Here is a 13,913-nt window from a genome sequence, read left to right as displayed (position 1 = left end):
CGAAGCTCAGCGTCTAAATCAGGTGTGCGCGGCAGGATCTCCTGGATTTTGTGTCATCAGAAACTCATTGCTAATAGTTTGTACTTTTGACAATCTCATAGAGGCTGAGGGCCTGAATTTTACACTTTGACTGATGCAGTTTTAGAAATGTCGCAGAGTTAATGAAATGTTTTACTTTTTAGTTTTTTACTGTGAGGGCAAATTCACTGCAGGCGCTGTCTATTCTTAAGTCAGAGCCTAGAAACCTATCAATGACAGCATTTTTAAATAAAAGCTTGATGAGGCTCACCAGCATGCCCAACTCCATTTAGGTTGTAGAGCAGCCAGGCATACCACATTTAGGAAACCTTGCTTTGTTGCTGAGGTTTCATTGTTATTTGTTTAATCGGCCTAAGAGGTAGAATGATGGAGGAGAGGAAGTTGGAGGGTCTGATACATGTGCCACCAGTCATTGCACACACTACCCCTGGAGGAACTTGTGGGGGCAGTAATTCCTACACGCCAGAATGTTTGACAGTGGAAGAGATATGAATTAAGCAATAAGCCCTGAGCAGGGGGGGCATTACAACTTTAGTTAATCCCCCAGGGCACATAGTTACATATGAAGTGGTAATCCCCCCCCCCACTTTTCTGAGAGGCGTATTGCTAATAGTACCCCAGACTGTAAGACTGAGGTACTAAAAGCATTTTGCTCTGTTGTGAAACACTTTTTTTTTGCACACAAAAAAGTAAACAAAAAAAACGCCTGCCATGGAAAGGAGAGAAGGGACTACGTGTAGTTCCTTCTTTCCTTTCCATGGTGGCTTGTCACAGATCAGGAGCGGACGCACTGGAGACAGAATTGTTTCCAGCAGGTACACACCCGAAAAGTAAGTGTGGAGGAGGGAGGGAGGGAGGGAAGGAGGGAGAGAAGAAATTGTGGAAAGGGGAGGTGGGAGAGGGTTAGAAGCACTTAACTCATTCCCCGACGAAGGGATATGGCGGCCTCCAGCCCTGAGGAGGCTCAGGGCTGCGGGATTACTGTCTGGTCATGGCCGCGTTCTGAGCCTCGCCATTGGCTGGGAGGGCACCCCCTTCGATGGATACCAATTGCATTTAGTGAGAAAAGCAGGGGTAGGAAAGGTACTGATGCTAACAAACCGTACTGAAATCTCACCTTTCTGCATATACTTCTCAAACTCTGAACTAAACACAACCATACATCTACAGCACTGCAAACCGCGCATACTTCACAACACCACAACAATGAAACCAATCACACATAATCTCGCCCAACACCCCCATGGCAGCCACCAACCGAAAATCACACCTACGCTCAGTGAACTGTATATCTGAACTGAAGTTTCCAACAGTACATCACAGCTCTCATGCTCCTTTTTCCTGATCATTCCTACTAACCACCCCACTCCCTCCTTACATTACAGATCCGCCAGAGCACCAAGAGACTACGCATGTGGCAACAGTGCACGGTATAAGACCCTTTTTTTCTTTAAACATTTGTTTATTCGAGTTTTAGTGTACATAAAAAAACATACCACTTTATACATAACTGGCATTAGTAAGGTCTTATCAAACAGTAAGCATAGGGTACAGTGAACCACATGGCACCCATCCTCCACTCTCAGATGGCCCCCCACTCGACCAATGCACACGTCCTCACCGCAGATATTTAGACCGCTCATTTCACTCTTTCCGTGGGGGTCTCAAATCTACAGAAAACCTCAATTCCTCCAACAGCTGGCCCCATTCCACCGTCAGCCCTTCCTCCATCTCGGGGTCCCTCATTGTTTGCAATATTTCGGTGGCAATCCCAACTCTGAGCACTATTCATGGCGTGTAATTTGGCAGGAGTCACATACGTCCTATGGATGATGTTGAACTGGATTAGCTGGAACTTTGCAATTCGATAAACCTTGCAAACCTGCTCCCTGACTCCAGTCCATTCCCCCTCTGAAATCGGACCACCCATGTCTTTCTCCCATTTACTCTGAACCACCAATTCCTTTGTGGGGAATGTACTCTGCAATACCTGGTAAATCTGAGAAAGCCTGGTCCCCCATTTTACTGTGTCAGGAGCACCGTCATCAGCAGGCACGTCTGTGGTTCCTCCGGAATCCCTCTTCACATGACGGCCAGCCACCTGGTCCCCGTACCAGATGTTAAAACATGCCCCTTCGCCACCCCATAACGAGTACTCAATTCCTAAAAGGACAACAACCTTCCATCTTCAAACAGGCCCCCTCTGTATTGTACCCCCTATCTCCCAAGCCAGACACCCCTATCCTCCTCAGTGCCAAGCATCATTCCTTCTTTCGTGTCCCAGAGGAGCTCCATCCACTTCCGGTGCGCAGTAAGAGCCCCCAGCGACCCTATCAGAAATGTGCCCCTTGCATCTGTCCACGCCAATATTGCTTGTAACTGCACCGCCATAAAGTAAAACTTTTAATGCAGCAAATTAAGACCCCCTATCCCACCGTGGGTGTCTCAAAGTTGCCAGTGAAACCCTTCTCCTCCTGTACCCCAAAGCAGCTCCCCAACCTTATCATCCAATGTTCTAAAAATCATTTGTTAATGCCATACGAGTATAACCATTTTGCAACGTGCCACCCTCCTCATCAATGACATCGGCAGCTTTTTTCAAAATTGGACCGAGTCTCTGATTCCGGACAGCGCTCTGCCGATATTGTACACAAATGTATCCTCCACATGGTGGAAAACTGTAATTCCCAAGTATTTAAATGCTTCCCCCTCCCACCTTATCCCCCAGTCTAGGAGGGTAGATAAATCGGGGCCATGCATGGCCCCCAAGGGAACAGTACAGACTTCTCTTTATCGATGCAAAACCCAGACATTACGCAAAAATAACACAGAATCTCTAACACATTGGCATATTCTCTTGTGGGTTTGCTATATAGAGTAATAAGTCATCTGAATATAAGGAGACTAAATGCCTCACCCCTCCTGCGAGTATCCCTGCTTCTTCCATCTCCTTCCCGAGAAACCCTGTCAGAGGTTCCAATGCCATTGAAAACAAGATCGGCGAGACAAGGCACCCCTGCCTTGTGCCTCTGCCCAGTGCCCACTGAGACGAGATCCAATTATTTGTTTTTACCCTTGCTACCGGCCTACATCACAGCAGTCGTAACCATCGACAGATATTTTCCCCATGTCCAAAGGCCCTTAGTATCCTAAACAGCCATTCCCAATACAATGAGTCAAACGCTTTCATTGCATCAAAAGATGCTTGTGCCATCTCCCTCCCAGAATCTTGGACCTGATCCCACTCATGGTGCAACCGGCTGAGGTTCATTGAAGTGCTCCACCACCCTGTAAAGTCGCATTGATCTGGGTGCACCAGAATTGGAGTCACTGGTCTTTCATGTCGGCATTCAACAATGAGATTGGGCATTAAGATGCGCAGTCTACGGGATACTTTCCCCCCTATAACAGGTCTGTTATTACTGCCTCCCACACTGAATCTGGAAGAATGCTGGCCTGAAAGTCTTAATCGTACAATTTATAAGGTGGGGAACCAAAAGATCTGTATATTTGATGTAAAACTCCACTGGGAAACCATCGCTCCCAGGGGCTCTACCCTTCCTCATTGCCTGCAATGCCCATCCAATGTCTGTCTCCTCAATGGGCCCCTCCATTGCCTCCCTCAGATCCCGCTTTAGGACCGGTAGCTGTACCAAGTCCAGCAATTCATTCGCATAAGAACCTTAACATAACATAACACGGTGAGCAGGAGGCATATGAGTCTGGTATGGCTTTAGAGGACAAGGTATTGGTGCTATATCAGCGACCAAACCTAGCAGTTGTTTTGGGGGTGGGTTACAGTTCAGCCGTCGTTTGCACGTTAGGTCTACAAAGCTGTCAGTCTTTGCTCTAGAGCTGCACTGTGTATCTTAACATTGCCATTAAACGACTGGTTGCATCCTGAAGAAAATGAGATGCATATCAAAACCTTGGGGGCTCAGTTGGATTGGTGCACAGCAGGGATGATGTAATGCTCTATCACCATGCTGGATTGATAGTTTAACTATTACCAAAGTTTATTCGCTACCTCTCTGTGCTTGTTGATTTGTCGATGTGGCGTGGTGCCACTGTGTGTTTACTCTGCATACTTTCCAAGCTGGATTGACTAAATTAGGAAATCACTGCTTTGAACAATAGAACTTTAGAAAAGAGTGTTTACTGGTAAAGAAATCAGGTCACCCAATTGTCACCTGGTAGAACACCTGTTTAAGCACACCTTTCTCATCATCTTTCAAATGCAACATTCTTTTAAGGCATGTTCAAAGTATTTCATTTCGATAATTTGCCACTTCACGCCGGCTCAAATGCTGTGTCGTGTGGGTTCATCGAGAGCATTCTCCCACACAAGCAACACTCCCGCATAGAGTGAGAAGTTGGATATAGAGAGGCCGAAAGAAAACTAGAGGGGCAGGACTTGAAAGCGGGAGAAGGGAAGTATTAATAGGCAGAGGGAGGATTAAAATGCAAATGTAAGAGGGATTGAGTCAAATGATCCAGCTCGCAACATGAACTAAACAGTTGGTCGAATCACTGTTACCCTGGCGGGAACAAAGAAAGGAGTCAGCAGCCAGAACTGATGGACACAAAGGTCAAAAAGAAGGTTTTCAACAAGCATGTGAAGCGAGGGATTGGTGGCAGAGGGGGAAACTGATGCCCGGAGGCGCAGAATAACTAGAAGTGAAACCACGCACATAAAAGAGGCAACCTCCTGTACATTGACAATTGATGTTGCAGACGGCTGGATGATACGATATGATATGATATGGCATTTGTAACGCGCCTATACACAAGTGTATAAAGGCGCAACGAGGCAAGGAAGGGGGAACCGAGCGAGGACAGAGACAATGATCTTACTAGGCCAGGTGACGTTGAGATCGCACATGACAGAGGTTCGCATTTCTCCCACGGCAGCACCAAAGAATAAGCGGAATGTCATACCCTTGTCGCAACACTTCGCGGCACTGGTTAAAACCTCTCCAAACTGTGACTGCTTCCCCAAGGCACTGAAGAAAACCTGCAGCTCTTCCCTTCTGAAGAGGCCATCTGCTGACTTTGTCATCTCAGCCAACTACCACCCGATCAGAAACGCACCGTTCTTGGGTAAAATTATAGAGAAGGTAGACACCCAACAGCTGTTCGGTAATGGCAAACTGACCATCCTGCTTCACAATCATCAGTCAGGCCACTCTCCTACTAGATGCAGTGAGCCAGCCTTGTTTTATAGGTGGGAGGAACTTTTGCGTTCCCTTGATTTTGAACCCCATCCTGCCCTCATCCTCTTTCATCTGTCAGCAGCGTTCGACACTGTGAATCATGCCACCCTCCTCAAATCACCCAGGGAGGCATCCAGGGCCTGGGTCCTGATTGGATTATCTTGCTTCTCCAAGCTGGGAGTCGCAGGTGAGGTCTGGCCCGTTCCTCTCCAAGACAACTCTTTAGATTGCACTATTCCCATGCCTCAGACTTCTTGGCCTGCCTCCTTAACGCCTATACCAAACCATTGACAGAACTCATAGCTCCCTTTTCTGCCTCTTTTCAATGATTCACTGAAGGCATGCATGTCACTGTTTCCAACTGGACAATGCGTCCAACTTGCCCTTGGAGCGCTATGATGTGGCTGTGCTCACAGTACAAAAAGAACAATAAACAAATAAGTAGGTGATTATGGGCCTCATTACGAGTTAAGCGGTAACCATGCCGCTATTGGCGGTATGGCTGCCGCCGAAATCGCGTCAGGGTCTGGGTCCTCGGAATGAAGACTTACCGGGCCATTCCGAGTTCAGAAGGCCTGGTAATTCCTCCCTCCAAGGACCCGGACACGATCCTTCCCCATTCCCATTTCAGCCCCCATAGGGCTGAATGGGAGAGAGAGAAAACAATGGGCCATTACGAGATGGCCCGTTGTTTGCTCCCTCTTCCCCTCGCGGGACCCGGTAAGCACGCCTGGTTTTCCAAGGCGTGCTTACCCTGTCCCGCGAGGCGAACTCGTAATGCGGCGGTACGGAGTGAACGGCGCCGGCACCTTTTACAGTGCCGTTCACTCCGTACCGCCAGGGTCGTAATGAGGCCCAGTGACTGCATAGTGCCTCAAGATGTGGGAGGGAAAAAAGGTAGAAGGAGGGTACGAGGCGGTCTGATCCTTTCAAGCCTTGGAACGTTCTGGAACAGTTAAATGAAAGGAAGGAGGAGGCAGGAGACATGCAAGAAACGCCCACGTAAGAGTAATATGGTAAGTGCAAGTAATGCAATCAACCCTGCACCTGCGAAGCAAGCAGACTGCAGAGTCTGACAGAACCTGAAGGTTCTTGCATGCTGCCCACCCCAGCCCCCAGAACAGCAGCACCCACTCCTATCAGCTGTTAAAGACAAGCTTGAAAAGAAATGTTCTCAACATTTTTCGGAACCATAAATGATTGTAAAGGGAACAGCACTTGGGGGTCCAATGCTTGCTGGGACATATTTCAACTCTTACTTTTCTAGGAAACAACATTTCTTGTATCGACTACTTTATAGACTAGCTGTTTTCAGTATTAACATAAAATCACCAAGTAGACCATGGGCCTCATTCCGACCCTGGCGTTAACCAAGGCGCTATTAGCACCTTGGTTGACGCCGGTATTTTTCCGACTCCGCCAGGGTGAATGGCGGAAATACCGCCCCATTCCAAGGTTGGCGGGGGCGGTAATTCCCCATTCACCATGGGCCCTTCCCCATTCCCATTTTTGGCCCATAGGGCTCAATGGGAATGGGGAAGGCGCTAATTACGGCACCGTAAATTACGGTGCTGTAATTAGCTCCTAGGTCCCTTTGCGGGTTGGTTTTTTAACGCCTGCAAAAAGCAGGCGTTAAGTACCAGCCCGCAAAGGGAACTCAGAATAGGCCGGTAAGGATTTAACGGCACCGGTCTCGTTACCGGTGACCGTTAACCCTTACCGCCCTACTCGGAATGACCCCCCATGTGTGTATTCCCCCATTCAAGGTAAACCCTACCGTGAGGATCTGCAGCCTCCGTCTCTTATATGTTTTGCACTACAATTTCCCTAAATTCCTCACCTTCGAATAGGCTGGGTAGGGCTGCTGAGCCAATGGTTGATGATCATTTCCCTAACATAGGCTTTTTGAATTGTCTTAGCAGCTGATGTTGCGTGAACTCTTTTATAACAACGTTAATGAACCACTTGTAACAATGTTTGATTGTTGTATATTATCGCAGCAGCATGGGGGTCTACGAGGCTTCTCCTTCAGACGGAAGGAGAGGATGAGGGTTATTCAGACAGTGATGGCACTGCAGCACCGCCCAACAACAGAGGTTAGAGAAGGAACCCTGCATGGCACCAACTCGAACCCTCTGTGGCACAAAGACGCGTGCCTGGTATGCATAACAGCTAATTCAACTGACTATTTTAGCAGATACATGGGGAAAAGGCAGGTGACTCCTTAGCCAGCCCTGCATATTTTCTGAAGCAGTGACTCGTCAGGAAATGGAGAGAATGGTCTGAGAGACAAGGGCCTCGAAATGTTATTAAAGACAGGGAGAAAATGTCATGTCTCTCATTATTGGCCACTCTGCCTCAGGGCACCTACCCTGTTCATCGATTGGATTGATTTGTTTGTAAGGATGATGTTTTTCTGACAGGTAAGGGCAGAGCTGTTTCCACACCTTTCTTCCTTAAGGCTACAGAGGAGGTCTTATTGTCTTATTGCACTATCATGTGTTGGATGGGGAAATAACTGATCACTGGTTGTCTTCAATAAAGTAGACCCCAATTGGGTGCCACAGTGGGTAGAGTCTGATAGACCAAAGGGATTCACAGTGGTATGTATCTGGGTGGGAGCAAAGAAGAACTAGGAGACCTGTGTCTTGGAACACGTAATGAAGGGGGGGCCAGCACGTCTGAGGAAAGAGGCAAGCTAGAGATGACCCTATGGGCACCTTTAGTCAGCAATAGACTCAAAACCAGAGACTGGTTCCCAGGTGCCTCAAACTGGTCGATGATGGCTGGTAAGGGACAGACAACACAAAGGGGGTCATTACGACCTGGGCGCCAAGGGATAACGTGCACCGGTAATGACACCGGTGCCGGTAATCCCTTTGCACCCTATTCCAAGGTCCCTTTGCGGGTCCCTCCCTTAACGCCTGGTTTTACGAGGCATTAAGAACGGGACCCGCAAAGGGATACCAGGGTGAATAACGGTACTGCAATTTATGGTACCGTTATTGACGCCTTCCCCCTTCCCATTGAGCCCTATGGGGGCTCAAATGGGAATGGGGAATGGCTTTTAAAATGGGGACTTACCGGTCCCGCCAAGGTCGGACTGGACCGGTAAGTCCCCATACCACCAAGTCGGTGGCGGTACCAGTATTGGTGCTAGTCATGGCGCTAATAGCGCCATGACTAGCACCAACCTTGGAATGATGGCCAAAGAGCTTGAAGCCTTGACAAGGGTGAGCGAACGGTTTCACTTCCTGCCGTACGAAGGGGACGTGGTGGCAAATAAGAGGTGCAATTAGACAGCCTTCTGAGAATCCATGAGAGACTAGTGCGAACTCGGAAGTGTAGCAAAAACCCTATAGCTCTAGGAATATACCACAGCCTTCGGTGTGATGGTATGTGGCGATGCTGATGGCACACAATTGGCCTTCAAACTAATCCCTGATAGTGCAAGAAGTAATTGCAATTGGTTATTTACAACGTGCTTATTACCCAGAGGTTTCTAAGCACGGACCCGGGGATCAAACCTGTGTTGATCAAAGTCATCTTGCTTCCAAGGCGAGCACCTTGTCCCTGAGCTATCCTCCCGAGACATCCTCCCAAGTGCAGAAAATAGTACAAATCGCCTCCTATCAGTGAATTAATTGACGCAGGGAAATAGTTTAAAAATAACTACAATAAAACCGAGATCTTGTTGGTAGGGAAGCCTCATGGCGCTGAACCACAGATCTCTGGTGCACTGAACTTGAGTCCTCTCCACCACAAACTTCCCTGGCAGTCAAGAACTTTGAAGTATTGGTTGATGAAATCCTAACACTCGTACTTCAAGCAGGAGCAGCTGTGAGAAAAGGAGTTGTTTTATGCCTAAAGACATTAAAAGGCATACTTCCTACATGGGTGGGTTCCAGGAAGTCAAGGCTCTAGTCCTGTGCCAACTGCACTACGTAAGCAATGTCTTTTTTGGGGATCTCCAAATGTCTTCTCAGTCACCTGCAGAGGGGGCAAATGGACCCTTGCACCTTCAGGTAGGTCTATCGGAGCACCTCACCCCGGCACTGATGCAGCTGCATGGACTACCTGCCAGGCGTAAAGTCAACTTTAGAAACTCTTGGCGTGGCACATACCACGTTCTATGGGTGCTCCCTTATTGCCTCCAGGACAAAGACAGGTGTTGCATCCCATAAGCGCTTTCGGTTTGGCTTATGCTCTTTCTCTTAATCCCCGAAATTAAAAGAGCCTGGGCGAAAAATGATCTTTTTTCGTCCGTGCAGCGAGCCTTTGGAGCTCTCTAGCCTGAGCCCTCAAGTGAACATTTCTGCTTCAGGAAACGCTCTCAGATACATTTTATTTCTTCTTGTTGAACAGCTTTTTAACGCTTTTAGTGTTTGTGGCAGCTCACATCGGCGCCAAGAAGCGACTTCAATGCTTTAAAATGAGCTTTTCAAAGTCGGATAACAAAACTTGCACTCAAAATATAATACTGCTATACAAGGTGTACGCCCTTGTGCTTGGGGGGTCCTCGCTGTAAATGTTAACCAATCTGTTCCAGCTTCTTGGTCATGCTGTGAAACGGTTTGCAGTGCCCTGCGTGCTGGCTTTTTATTCTGCTTGGCTGCTGCCCAGCAGGGCGCCGTTTGACTCGGGATCGACAACTGTTCTGCTGCTGCAGCAGCCCCAATGAACTGATCAAACGGTAGAGCAGCAGCGGCCATCTTCAGTTGCCAGGAATCCCTGAGACGCGCACGGAAACCTTTGATATTCACGGCCTCTTCCTCCTCCATTGACGCATTAATTTGTACAAAGAAAGGAGCCTATGAGGCGCATGGATATTCGTCTAACGTCGAGTCCCACAGGCAAGAGGGTGTTAAACATTCTGGGCCTCATTATAACAGTGGCGGTACAGTGATAACGGCGCCGGTAGTGCTGCTGGCGCCGTTATCACTGTACCGCCACATTACGAGTTCTGCTTGCGGGTACCGCTCTGCACGCCTGGTCAGACCAGGTGTGCAGAGCGGCACCTGCAAGCAGAACTGGATGGTTGCAACGGTACCGTTATGAACGGTACCGCTGCTACCATCCTCCTCATTCCCATTGAGCCCTATGGTGGCTCAAATGGGAATGGAGATGTACCGGCTCCGGGTCCCGCGAAAGGGGAATTACCAGGCTCGCCAAGGTCAGAAGGGCCCGGTAATTCCCTTTTCGCGGGACCTGGTGCTGGACCTGAGTTTGGGGGTATAGCCATGCCGGTAGAAACGGCATGGCTACCTCCAACCTCGTAATGAGGTCCCCTGCGTCTAAGAACTGTTCAATTCTAAATTACACACAGAATCAGGTCCATGCCTCGTTCCCAAATCTCTCTTAATTTAAAGCTGTATAGGACCGAGAAAAACACGTAGGTTGGTGTGTAGGCTCGCAGGTGCCTAACTGCCTTGTCCCTCTACGATGTCTATGTTCACCTAGGAAAAGGATAAAATGCGCTATGCCTTGTAGTCCCTCTTCTATATCTATTCCCATTTAGCATGTATACTAACAGGCAACTTGCTTCCAAGTTTGTCTACTATTTTTATTTTATTTTGGCAGTAAACTTTCATGCGTGGGATTCCTAGTTGCAGTGCCATTTCATTATAGGCACTAGGATATTTTTCTAATGTTAACTTGCCTCACTGCATATTTTCTGCAGGTTCTTAGTGATCAGTGCTGGAAATAGGAAAACATTACTCTGGGATTCCCAGTGGGGCATGATGGGGCGTGGCTAGGGGTGCAGTCATGGCAAACAAGAGACAGGATTGTAAAACGTGTAAAAACACAGCGCTAGAATAAGGAAATACTCTAACAGGGTAATTCATAGAATTTCGCAGAAAAGTGTCGCAAGCGGCTGGCGCAGAGTGTCCGCGTGCGATTGTCTGCGCCAGGCACGTGCGCTAAAACCGATTTCCGCGCACAGCGTATTCATGGATTTTAGGCTCCCAAACCAGCCGTGGCGCAGAGAATAGCAGCGACCCTGCAGCAGCGCCAGTAACGCCCCCAAGAACGCCCTCGAGCAAGGAAAAGCCATCAAAATCGCTAAATCATCGCAAAGGGCTGCGCTAACCCTGGACCAGTTCACCGGGCTGGCAAACAGCAAACGCCAAGCGGGGAACGTGTATTTCAGGGGTGCGCGGGAAGTTCCACACGCGATTGGCCCCGTGCAAGCAGGGTACGTGTATTTCAGGGGTGCGCGGGAAGTTCCACACGCGATTTCATCAGGGTACGTGTATTTCAGGGGTGCGCGGGAAGTTCCACACGCGATTGGCCCAGTGCGAGCAAGTTACGTGTATTTCAGGGGTGCGTGGGAAGTTCCACACGCGATTTCAGCAGGGTACGTGTATTCCAGGGGTGCGCGGGAAGTTCCACACGTGATTTCAGCAGGGTACGTGTATTTCAGGGGTGCACGGGAAGTTCCACACGCGATGGGCCCAGTGCGAGCAGGGTACGTGTATTCCATGGGTGCGCGGGAAGTTCCACATGCGATTTCAGCAGGGTACGTGTATTTCAGGGGTGCGGGGGAAGTTCCACACGCGATTGGGCCAGTGCGAGCAGGGTACGTGTATTTTAGGGGTGCGCGGGAAGTTCCACACGCGATTGGCCCCGTGCAAGCAGGGTACGTGTATTTCAGGGGTGCGCGGAAAGTTCCACACGCGATTGGCCCAGTGCGAGCAGGGTACGTCTATTCCATGGGTGCGCGGGAAGTTCCACATGCGATTTCAGCAGGGTACGTGTATTTCAGGGGTGCGCGGGAAGTTCCACACGCGATTGGCCCCGTGCAAGCAGGGTACGTGTATTTCAGGGGTGCGCGGGAAGTTCCACACGCGATTGGCCCAGTGCGAGCAGGGTACGTGTATTCCATGGGTGCGTGGGAAGTTCCACACGCGATTTCAGCAGGGTACGTGTATTCCAGGGGTGCGCGGGAAGTTCCACACGCGATATCAGCAGGGTACGTGTATTTCAGGGGTGCGCGGGAAGTTCCACACGCGATTTCAGCAGGGTACGTGTATTTCAGGGGTGCGCGGGAAGTTCCACACGCGATTGGCCCAGTGCGAGCAGGGTACGTGTATTCCATGGGTGCGCGGGAAGTTCCACACGCGATTTCAGCAGGGTACGTGTATTCCAGTGGTGCGCGGGAAGTTCCACACGCGATTTCAGCAGGCTACGTGTATTTCAGGGGTGCGCGGGAAGTTCCACACGCGATTTCAGCAGGGTATGTGTATTCCAGGGGTGCGCGGGAAGTTCCACACGCGATTTCAGCAGGGTACGTGTATTTCAGGGGTGCGCGGGAAGTTCCACACGCGATTTCAGCAGGGTATGTGTATTTCAGGGGTTCTGGGGAGTACTACACGTGAATTGGCCGTGTGGGTCCTCCCAGGTGTACGCTCCACAACCTCCACGGCCCCTGCAGGCAGCCCACACCACGGGGGACTACCCTGCACCCCTGCTCATGTCCCGCAGGCAGCCCATCCACCATGGGCATGCCCCACAGCCAACCCACATGTCACCTTGCACTACTGATCAACAATGCATGTCTCCCACCACCCCCACCCCCCAGCCACCAGGGGCACCCTCCACCAGGCCCCCACTCATGTCCCCCTGCACCCCCACCCCCCAGCATCCAGGGGCACCCTCCACCAGGCCCCCACTCATGGCCCCTATCACCCCCACCCCCCCGCCACCAGGGGCAGCCTCCACCAGGCCCCCACTCATGTCTCCCACCACCCCCACCCCCCAGCAGTGCAGGGGCAGCCTCCACCAGGCCCCCACCCATGTCTCCCAGCACCCCCACCCCCCAGCAGTGCAGGGGCACCCTCCACCAGGCCCCCACTCATGTCTCCCAACCCCCTCACCCCCCAGCAGTGCAGGGGCAGCCTCCACCAGGCCCCCACTCATGTCTCCCACCACCCCCACCCCCCAGCAGTGCAGGGGCACCCTCCACCAGGCCCCCACTCATGTCTCCCACCACCCCCACCCCCCAGCAGTGCAGGGGCAGCCTCCACCAGGCCCCCACTCATGTCTCCCACCACCCCCACCTCCCAGCAGTGCAGGGGCAGCCTCCACCAGGCCCCCACTCATGTCTACCACCACCCCCACCCCCCAGCCACCAGGGGCACCCTCCACCAGGCCCCCACTCATGTCTCCCACCACCCCCACCCCCCAGCCACCAGGGGCAGCCTCCACCAGGCCCCCACTCATGTCCCCCTGCACCCCCACCCCCCAGCATCCAGGGGCACCCTCCACCAGGCCCCCACTCATGTCCCCCTGCACCCCCACCCCCCAGCATCCAGGGGCACCCTCCACCAGGCCCCCACTCATGTCTCCCACCACCCCCACCCCCAGCCACCATGGCCAGCCCCCACCAGGCACCCACTCATGTCCCCTATCACCCCCACCCCCCAGCAGTGCAGGGGCAGCCTCCACCAGGCCCCCACTCATGTCTACCACCACCACCACCCCCCAGCCACCATGTCCAGCCCCCACCAGGCCCCCACTCATGTCTACCACCCCCCCCACCCCCCAGCCACCATGGCCAGCCCACACCAGGCCCCCACTCATGTCTCCCACCACCCCCACCCCCCAGCAGTGCAGGGGCACCCTCCACCAGGCCCCCACTCATGTCCCCCTGCACCCCCA

At 51.3% G+C, this 13,913-nt stretch overlaps 1 protein-coding gene across 7 annotated transcripts in view; it reads left to right on the top strand.

Annotated features, from left to right (window-relative positions):
* ELFN1 (extracellular leucine rich repeat and fibronectin type III domain containing 1) overlaps positions 1-13,913 on the top strand; it is a 1,469,111-nt gene that overhangs the window by 1,308,592 nt on the left and 146,606 nt on the right. The gene's annotated exons all lie outside the window — the stretch shown is intronic.

Source organism: Ambystoma mexicanum, chromosome 2q, assembly GCF_040938575.1.
Source record: "Ambystoma mexicanum isolate Mex_15411 chromosome 2q, UKY_AmexF1_1, whole genome shotgun sequence".
NCBI lineage: Eukaryota > Metazoa > Chordata > Amphibia > Caudata > Ambystomatidae > Ambystoma > Ambystoma mexicanum.
The sequence above is the reverse complement of the archived record's forward strand: the minus strand, read 5'-3'. Positions and strand labels throughout refer to the sequence as shown.